Source organism: Ornithorhynchus anatinus, chromosome 7 (assembly GCF_004115215.2).
Source record: "Ornithorhynchus anatinus isolate Pmale09 chromosome 7, mOrnAna1.pri.v4, whole genome shotgun sequence".
Classification (NCBI taxonomy): Eukaryota; Metazoa; Chordata; class Mammalia; order Monotremata; family Ornithorhynchidae; genus Ornithorhynchus; species Ornithorhynchus anatinus.
The window spans coordinates 49,754,597-49,763,968 of record NC_041734.1 but is presented as its reverse complement, the minus strand read 5'-3'; the positions used below and the strand labels follow the sequence as shown (position 1 = coordinate 49,763,968).

General features: G+C 45.5%; 1 non-coding gene across 1 annotated transcript; it reads left to right on the top strand.

Moving 5' to 3' along the window:
* The first annotated feature begins 6,162 nt into the window (after window positions 1-6,162).
* LOC114813583 lies at window positions 6,163-6,300 on the top strand. Its single transcript, XR_003761300.1, has one exon. It is a non-coding gene; the product is annotated as a small nucleolar RNA SNORA7 (small nucleolar RNA).
* The last annotated feature ends 3,072 nt before the right edge of the window (window positions 6,301-9,372 follow it).

Here is a 9,372-nt window from a genome sequence, read left to right as displayed (position 1 = left end):
AGGTCCTTCTGACTCCCACAGGCCCGTGCTCTCTCCACTAAGCCATGCTGCTTCTCTATCCAAGGCTTTAGTACAGTGCTTGGCACATAGTAAGCAATCAACAAATTCTACAGTAATCCTCATTATTATTATTAGGATTCAGACTAGGGACAGGGCCCTGATGGGCTGACTGATGTGGTTGGAATTAATGTGGAGATCCTCTTTTGCTTCTCAGGGTTGGGGAAGGGCAAACCTTTATGAAATTCATTTAACCTTTCTGAGTCTGTTTCCCTACTTGGAAACCAGGGTGACACCTACCCCACCCATAAGAATGTTGGGAGAATGAATGACATATTTTCTGCCATAATAATAATAATGTTGGTATTTATTAAGCGCTTACTATGTGCCAAGCACTATTCTAAGCACTGGAGTAGATACAAGGTAATCAGCTTGTCCCACTCAGGGCTCACAGTCTTCATCCCCCTTTTTACAGATGAGGGAACTGAGGCATGGAGAAGTGAAGTGACTTGCCCAAGGTCACACAGCTGACAAGCGGTGGAGCAGGGATTAGAACCCATGACCTCTGACTCCCTAGCCTGGGCTCGTTCCACTGAGCCACGCTGCTTCTCAGGTTCCCTGCCTACAGTGAGCTTACAGTCGAAAGAGACTATTAGTTCTAAGCCAATCGGTCAATATTATTTATTGAGCACCTTAGGACTTAGAAAGCATAAACAGAGTTAGAAGACATGGATCCCTCCCCTAAAAGAGTTTATAATCCAGTTGATGAGGCAGATACATGATAAACTGTAGAGAGGAGGAAGAAAATGGAAAGATACGTGGATGAGTAAGTTTTTAAAGATAAAATATGTCATCTTATACAATCAGTTCTTCCATAGCATGTGTTTTCACTACACATTCTGGTTAGAATGCTGTCAGGGAATTAGGGATTATTCATCCAAAAATGCAAACTCGTTCGGCTGTAGTGTTCCGCTCTGTCGGACGAAGCGTTCTGTGCCGATGCTCACCTGGGTATCAGTGCATGTGGAAGTGAGGCAGTGAGCGACACAACGCCAGCGTAGCTTCATTAGGAATTTTGCAGTAATGCCATTTCACATTCCTGGAGAAATGGGCTAATTCGCAAACCGTTCCCCTTCTTCTCCGTGTTCGCGGTGGCCGTCTCAGTCCTATCTTGAAGGTGTCTCTTGGCCTCCGAGGGCAGTTACGGACCCAGTTCAATTACAAGGGTGATTTTTGCGTGACTAGAAGAAGAGATGCTCCATAGTGAGGCTCTTAAAATAATTGGCTAGAAGCCATTTATTTGAGAGGAAAAATGCAGCCCGGTGATCTGTTTAGAGTAAATGTCCGATAATTCTCTGAGAACTGTTTAATGAGAGAATTGTTTAATTGACAGAAACCGCACCATAAGGTAATAAATATTAATATATCCATGCAAGGGCTGAAAACAAGAGAAACATTAAGAATCAAAACAAAAACAGCTGCAGATAACCATGGCATTTCAATTTAGTTTAAAAATAATGAGAGGATGAGGAGTTTTAGAATTCAAAATGTCATTCCTTAAAATATGGAGGTTGTGATTTTAGAAGGCTTGCAAGACCTTTTTAGCCATTTTTCTACTTGAAAATATTTTTATCCTAAAAGATGGAACTTGGTTCCAACCATCAGAGGGCAAATTCATTCATTCATTCATTGTCATATTTATTGAGCGCTTACTGTGTGCAGTGCACTGTACTAAGTGCTTGGGAGAGTATTATATAACAATAAGCGGACACATTCCCTGCCCACAGTGAATATTACACCAACCTTAGATTTGATTGCGCTTTGTGGGACAGAGACCATGTCCAACCTGATTATCTTGTATCTACCCTGGCGCTTAGTTCCTGGCACATACTAAGTACTTAACAGGGAAGCAGCGTGGCTCAGTGGAAAAGAGCCCGGGCTGGGGAGTCAGAGGTCATGAGTTCGAATCCCGGCTCTGCCACTTGTCAGCTGTGTGACTGTGGGCGAGTCACTTAACTTCTCTGTGCCTCAGTTCCTTCATCTGTAAAATGGGGATGAATATTGTGAGCCTCACGTGGGACAACCTGATTACCCTGTATCTACCCCAGCGCTTAGAACAGTGCTCTGCACATGGTAAACGCTTAACGAATACCAACATTATTAACAGATACTGTTATTAATATTAGTAGTCCTTATTATTAATACTATTATTAATGTTGTCATCACTTAGAGTTTAAATTGCCTTCAAGAGAGTTTGCAGTATTTATAAAAAAACAATTCCAACCTATTATAGAAATTAAGAATCTGTATCCCCAGCCTCTTTGCTTGAAGAACTCCATTTCCATCTGTGAGCTGCACCAACATATTAACCCATTATGCTCCCTTTCCACAATCCTCACTTCATTTTGTGTTCTTTGAAGGGTGTGTTAAGCAATCACTGTGTTCCAGGCACTATTCTAAGCTCTGGGATAGATGCAACCTAACCAGGTTGGACACGGTCCCTGTCCGATTTGGGCCCCACGGTTTTAATCCTCCATTTTCAGATGAGGGAACTGAGTCACAGAGAAATGAAATGATGTGCCCAAGGTCTCACAGCAGGAAAGTGGAGTCAGGAATAGAACCCAGAGCCTTCTGATTGCCAGGCCCGTGCTCTATCCACTAGGCCACGCTTCTTCTCTACTTCAAGCCTACTTCTTGGACAGCAGCTATTTATTTCCCCATAAATCTCTCCAGTGATCCTTCATATAGCACCTTTCCACCAGGAGCTTCTCGGGGCTTAACGAAGGTCACCCATAAAAGGATAGGCTACAGTGGGCCCCATTCTGTCCACGGTCGTGGTCTATTCCTGTGAGGGTCCGGAATGACAGGACTGCCTGGCTCAAGAGGCCCAACTCTATTAGGGAGGTTTTGCTCTCTAATCTTGCAGGTGATGAAAGACTAGTTTGAACCAAGGTTCGAACACGTATCGGTGAAGGTCTTCAATAAGGGGCACGGACTGATTGGCCATAGAAAGCCTGTGACCCGAGAACGGATTTCCTGAAAGAATGCCATATTTACCACTCTGTCCAAAGAGTGCCCCCACCCACACTGTGGTAGAGATAATAATAATAATAATTGGCGTATTTAAGCGCTTACAATGTGCCAGTCACTGTACTAAGCGCTGGGGTTGATACAAGCAAATCAGGTTGGACAGAGTCCCTGTCCTGCATGCGGTGGACAATCTTGGAAAAGGCAGGGGAGTTAGAAGGGAGGTGGACTGCCAGGAGAAGACGCAGCATGACCAAGTGGATAGAGCATGGGCCTGGAAGTCAGAAGGACCTGGGTTACAATAATAATAATGTTGGTATTTGTTAAGCGCTTACTATGTACAGAGCACTGTTCTAGGCGCTGGGGTAGACATAGGGGAATCAGGTTGTCCCACATGGGGCTCACAGTCTTAATCCCCATTTTACAGATGAGGTAACTGAGGCCCAGAGAAGTGAAGTGACTTGCCTACAGTCACACAGCTGACAAGTGGCAGAGCTGGGTTCTTATCCTGAGTCCTCACGTGCCCACTGTGTGACCTTGGGAAAGTCACTTTACTTCTCTGGGCCTCAGTTACCTCATCTGTAAAATGGGGATTAAGATTGTGAGCCCTTTGTGTGACAGCGACTGTGTCCAACCTGATTTACTCGTGTCTACCCAAGCACCTAGAATGGTGCTTTGGGGCTGGGAAGGGGAATGAATAAAGGGAGCAAGTTAGGGTGAACCAGAGGGGAGTGGGAGAGCTTTATTTAGAAATCGGAGTGAAAATTGTGGTGAATACTGACAGTCTATTGAAATTTGGATATGCTCTGCATCTTTTTGAACCTGCAAAAATGCATAATCACTATGGTATTTATTAAACTTTGTGCCCAATACCATGTTAAATGCTGGGGTAAATCCAACCTAAGTAGTTAAATCAGTTCCTGGTGCTCCCAGAGACTCCCAGCAATAGGAATATCTGCCTGGAGAAGTCTTGGAGGGGATTGTCCCCTGAAAGAGGGAGATCATGTGCGACCCAGCCCTGTTCTCCCTTTGTAATAAGGGGCCAAAGCAGCGTCATAAAGATCCAGTGACCAGGAAGTGTTTCCTAACATCAATATCCTGAATCCTGAATCCTGTTGCACATCTGACACATGAGCAAATCCTTCTACCTTTATCTATCATTTTCTTCCCTCCAGGAGTGTCATGTTGATGAATAGGAAAGACATAAATGAGGAGAGACAGTTAGAAATGGGACCAGTTCATGGCAAAATCTGGCTGGGGCATATGGCCATTGCTTAAGGGAATGACAGAAGTCATTTGCCTTCTCTGATTCTTAACAGATTCCCAAGTCTTTTCCCTCCAGTCCCATCCCCTCCCTCTAAGCAAAATCACCCTATTTTCAGATGCACATCTGCTTTGCCCCTTGGAGCTGAAGTAGAATCATAATAACAATAATAATAATGGCATTATGTTAAGCACTTACTGTGGGCCAGGCCACTGTTCTAAGTGCTGGGGTAGATGTAACATAATTGAGCTGGACACAGTCCCTATCCCACAGAGCGCTCACAGTCTTATTCCCCATTTTATAGATGAGGGAACTGAGGCACAGAGAAGTGAGGTGACTTGCCCATGGTCACACAGCAGACAAATGGGGGAGCTGGGAGTAGAACCCGTGACCTACTGACTCCCAAGCAACATGGCCAAATAAATAGAGCGTGGGCCAGGAAGTGGAAGGTAAAAATCACTTCGTGACTGCAGAAATTCAGCAGTTTAATTAGTAATTCAAGTGGCGTTGGGATAAGCTATTACAGTGTCATTGACTGTCTGATGACAAAAATCAATATTTGCCAGCTAAGTGCCCGCTGAGCCAGGATAAGAGAATGAGCCTCTCGAGTGGTTTTCTGATGATGTACTTACAGATAAACAATGTCGTGCCCAGAAAATGCTGCCCTGAAATCTGCAGGAATCATTTCCTTCTCAGGACCCTTTAAAAGTTAAAATTCTCTCCCCTCTCTTTGGGGACCCTGCTGGAGCTTGTAGCTGGAATTCTGAAGGTGAGGGATGAATCGGGGAAAAAACCCCCAAAGATTTTGAGACCTGTCAAAACTTTTTTTTTTTGTGCTTGGAATTGTACTTTGAGCATTTGATCCAGGATAGATAAAAGATTTTTACTGGACAATAATAATGGACACTGGACAATAATAATGTTAGTATTTGTTAAGCGCTTACTATGTGCAGAGCACTAAGTGCTGGGTAGATACAGGGTAATCAGGTTGTCCCACGTGAGGCTCACAGTGAATCCCCATTTTACAGTTGAGGTCACTGAGGCCCAGAGAAGTTAAGTGACTTGTCCACAGTCAGCACTCCAGTGGAGACAGCCTGAAATCTATATACTGGTAACCAGCCCACCTGAAGCAAGAATCGGGTCATACTAACCATGAGAAAATGAACGATGTTGACTAGCTGCGGCGGGCGGACTTTGGAGTCGGGCATGGAACCGAGGCCGTCCCCCAAGCTATGCTGGTGGAAGTGGGGTTTGGGGGTTTTTCACTTCTTGTTTGGGCAGCCTTCTCTGGCCCATCTTCCCAGCCCTTCTGAAATCACAGCTTCCCCAGCAGGTTTCCCCCAGTGCACTTTTCTCCCCATCTTATAACCGGCAAACTTCCACTTCAGAACTTCTCCATCACCTAGGCAATTACAGTCTTCTAGACCATAAGCTCGTCGTGGACAGGGACCGTATCTATCAACTCTGTTATAGTGTACTCTCCCAAGAGCTTAATACAGTGCTCTGCACATAGTAAGCAGCATCGCCTAGTGGATAGAGCATGGGCCTGGGAGTCAGAAGGTCCTGGGTTCTAATCCCGGCTCCATCACATGTCTGCTGCGTGACCTCGGGCGAATCACTACATTTCTCTGGGCCTCAGTTCTCTCATCTGTAAAATAGTGATTAAGACTGTGAACCCCAGGTGGGAAAGGGATGGTGTCCAACCTGATTAGCTTGTATCTACCCCAGGACTTAGAACAGTGCTTGGCACATAGTAACAAATATCATCATTATTAGAGTAAGTGCTCAGTAAATATGATGAAGCATCCCTTACCTTCTATTGTACTTATTCCCGGATCATGCACATCCTATTATTTAAGTGCTACCTCATATATCCCCTCTCAGGGTCGCACCTGAGGAGTTTCCAGTACTCTACCGGTTTTGGCTACGGGAGGGAGAGTCAAGCAGAGGCCCATCCATTCCATTCCTAGCTTGGACGGCGGCTAGCGAGCGGAAGGCAATCCGCTACAAGTCGAAACTCACCCGTGCTGGGCAGCAGCAGCACGGGAGAGAGTCGAGGGCGGAGACTCGAGTTTACCGGGCGGAAGGAGGCAGTGGTAAACCACTTCTGTATTTTCACCGAGAAAACTCTATGGATGCGCTACCATTCATTCAATAGTATTTATTGAGCGCTTATTATGTGCAGAGCACTGTACTGAGCGCTTGGAATGTACAAATCGGCAACAGATAGAGACAGTCCCCGCAGAATGATTGCAGATGAAGAGTAGGGTGTTCTGAAAGAGATGTCCATGGTGTCGCTATGGGTCAGAAATGACTTGACGGCATGATACAAGACCTCATATATCCCTCCCCTTTTCCTTCCTCCTCCTATCTCCCCTGCTAGACTGTAAACTCACTGAGATCAGGGATTGCGTCTTCTAACTCTATTGTTTTCTCCCGAGCGGTTAGTACAGCGCTCTGCACAGGAGTTGCTCGCTCAGTGCTACTCTTCGACTTCCTGCGGTCAGCTCATTGTGGGCTCTCTTGCCCTGTACCCTCCCCAGCACTTAGTACAGTGCGTGAACATAATAAGCGCTTAGCAAATGCCACTGATTGTCAGGGAGATTGGGTCAACACCAGGCATGATCGGAGTCCTTGTCTATCCACCGGGACAACAGCCAGTTAGTATGTTTCCTCATTTGTTTATGTTATTTGTTAAGCACTTACTATGTGCCAGGCACTGTACTAAGTGCTGGGGTAGATACAAGCTAGTCAGGTGGGACACAGTCCGTGTCCCACATGGGGCTCACAGCTTTAAACCCCATTTGACAGATGAGATAACTGAGACCTAGAGAAGTTGAGCGACTCGCCCAAGGTCACACCGTAGACATTAGGCAGAGGATCAGAATCCAGGTCCTCTGACTCTCAGGTCTGAGCTCTTTCCACTAGGCCACGCCGCTTCTCTGTGCAGTTATTTGCACAGAAAAACTCTATGGGGCCAGTGAATCATGGAAGTGCAGCAATATGTAGCCCACACTTGGGAATCAGCTTGATATAGGCCAGATTGGGTTGTGTGTGGTCCTCTGTGAAACTCTAGCAGCAATGGAATGGGATTGTGAAGAGCAGGTTTGGGGACTGGTGACTCAGCTAATGTTGGGTTTGGAAGAGGAGCATCAAGGAGGCTTGATGTTTCTTGAAGATAATTCTGGGGTCAAGGTTAATCAGAAGCTCCCAGGCACTCATTCATCTTCAGGAAAACTGTTCTTTAATCATTACGTTTTTTGTAAAAACAAGATGAATCTCTGTAGAGGTAGCTTGTAATCACAAGTCATGAAAAAAGTTACAAAACTTTCTTCGCTCTCTCTCAGTGGATGAGGGAGTTGGCGTTCAACTTTAGTTGTCTTCATTGCCCCAGGGTTGCTTTTTCAGTGTTCACATTTTGCTAAAAAGCCACTAGAATAAGGACTGCAGTTATGTTTTCCAAGGAGCCTGCCAGAGCCCTTGGGGCCGTGGGTGTCTGAGAGAAGGCAGGGATGTCCTCCTTTCTAGTCCTTTGGTTCAGACAAACTCTGGCCTGTGGCCAATAAGCTGTGGCTTTCAGGGGGTTTGGAAAAGGGCCCAACTGTCTGACTCCTCACTCAAGCCATCTGTTCCTTTAATGTGCTGAAGAGAGCAGCTGGGAAAATGAGGGACTTTTTTCACTTCAAGCCTCAGTTTCCTCATATGTGAAATGGGACAATAAAGCCTGCCACTCCAGGTGCGATCCTGAGATGGGGGAGTAAATTTAGGGAGGGAAAAAGAATGGCCTGAGTTTACCACTGTTTATCACAGTCGGGGATTGTTCTGGGCAGGTCTGATTGCCCCCTTTTATACATCAGGAAAACCCAGTATTTAAGAAGTAATCTGGCCTAGTGGAAAGAACACAGGCCTGGGAGTCAGTGAGCCTGGATTGCAATCCCAGTTCTTCCAGTTGACTAGTGGGTGACCTTGGGCAAATCACTTATCCTCTCTGTGCCTCAGTTTCTTCATCTGTATAATGGAGATTCAATGCTTGTTCCCCCTCATACTTAAACTGTGAGCCCCAAGTAGGATATGAACTCTACCCAACAGGAATAACTTGGACTATCCCAATGTTTACAGTGGTGCTTGATGCATAGTAAGTGCTGAACGAAGATCAGAATTATAAGAATAATCATTTATCCAGAATCTATCACTCTCAGGGGATGTCCCCTCTCCCCCAGGGTAGTAATTCTGTCAAAATGCCTCTCTTACCCTTCTAGGACTGCAGCTCTGTTCAGTGCTCATGTCGATATCCGTCATTTATATTAATGTCTGTCTCCCCGCTTCTTGAATGTAAGCTCGTTGTGGTCAGGGACCGTCATTGTTATTTTGTACTCTCTCAAGGGCTCAGTACAATGCTCTGCACACGGAAAGTGCTCATTAAATACAACTGACTGACTCCAAGTATGCACTGGGAGAGAGAAGGGCCTGATTGAGTTGACGGTGGTTTAGGAGGAGGAACTGTTCAACTTATTCATTCATTCAATCATATTTATGAAGCGCTTACTGTGTGCAGACCACTGTACTAAGCTCTTGGGAAAGTACAATGAAGCAATGAGCAGTGACATCCCTTGCCCGCAACCATCAATACAAGTAAATAAAATTTCTCTCCAATGCTCAGAACCTTGAGGTCTCGTGATCTCAACTTTTCCATTAGCTAAATTAGTTCCTGGAGGACTGGAACAGAGATTCGCATTAGTATCCTCAGGCTCCTAAAGTCTTTCGGTTCTGCCTTCCAGGACTGGACAGGAATTGGAGACCTTCACCAGGAGAACTTGAATCCACCATCCTATCCACCATCCACCATACAATACAGTAATAAACAGACGCATTCCCTGCCCACTATGAGCTCCCGACTAATTTTAAATGACTAAGGGGCAGCTTCTCCCTGACTCTTCTCTTCCTTCTCCAATCCTCTCCTGTAGTTGACTGTTATCTAGGTCGAACCACCAGCTAGGTACCTTCAGCGGGGTTGTCCTCAGAAGTGAGTTTCTATCTATTCTAGAAACATCTGAGATCACCCTTCCCTCCTTTCTCTAAGGGTG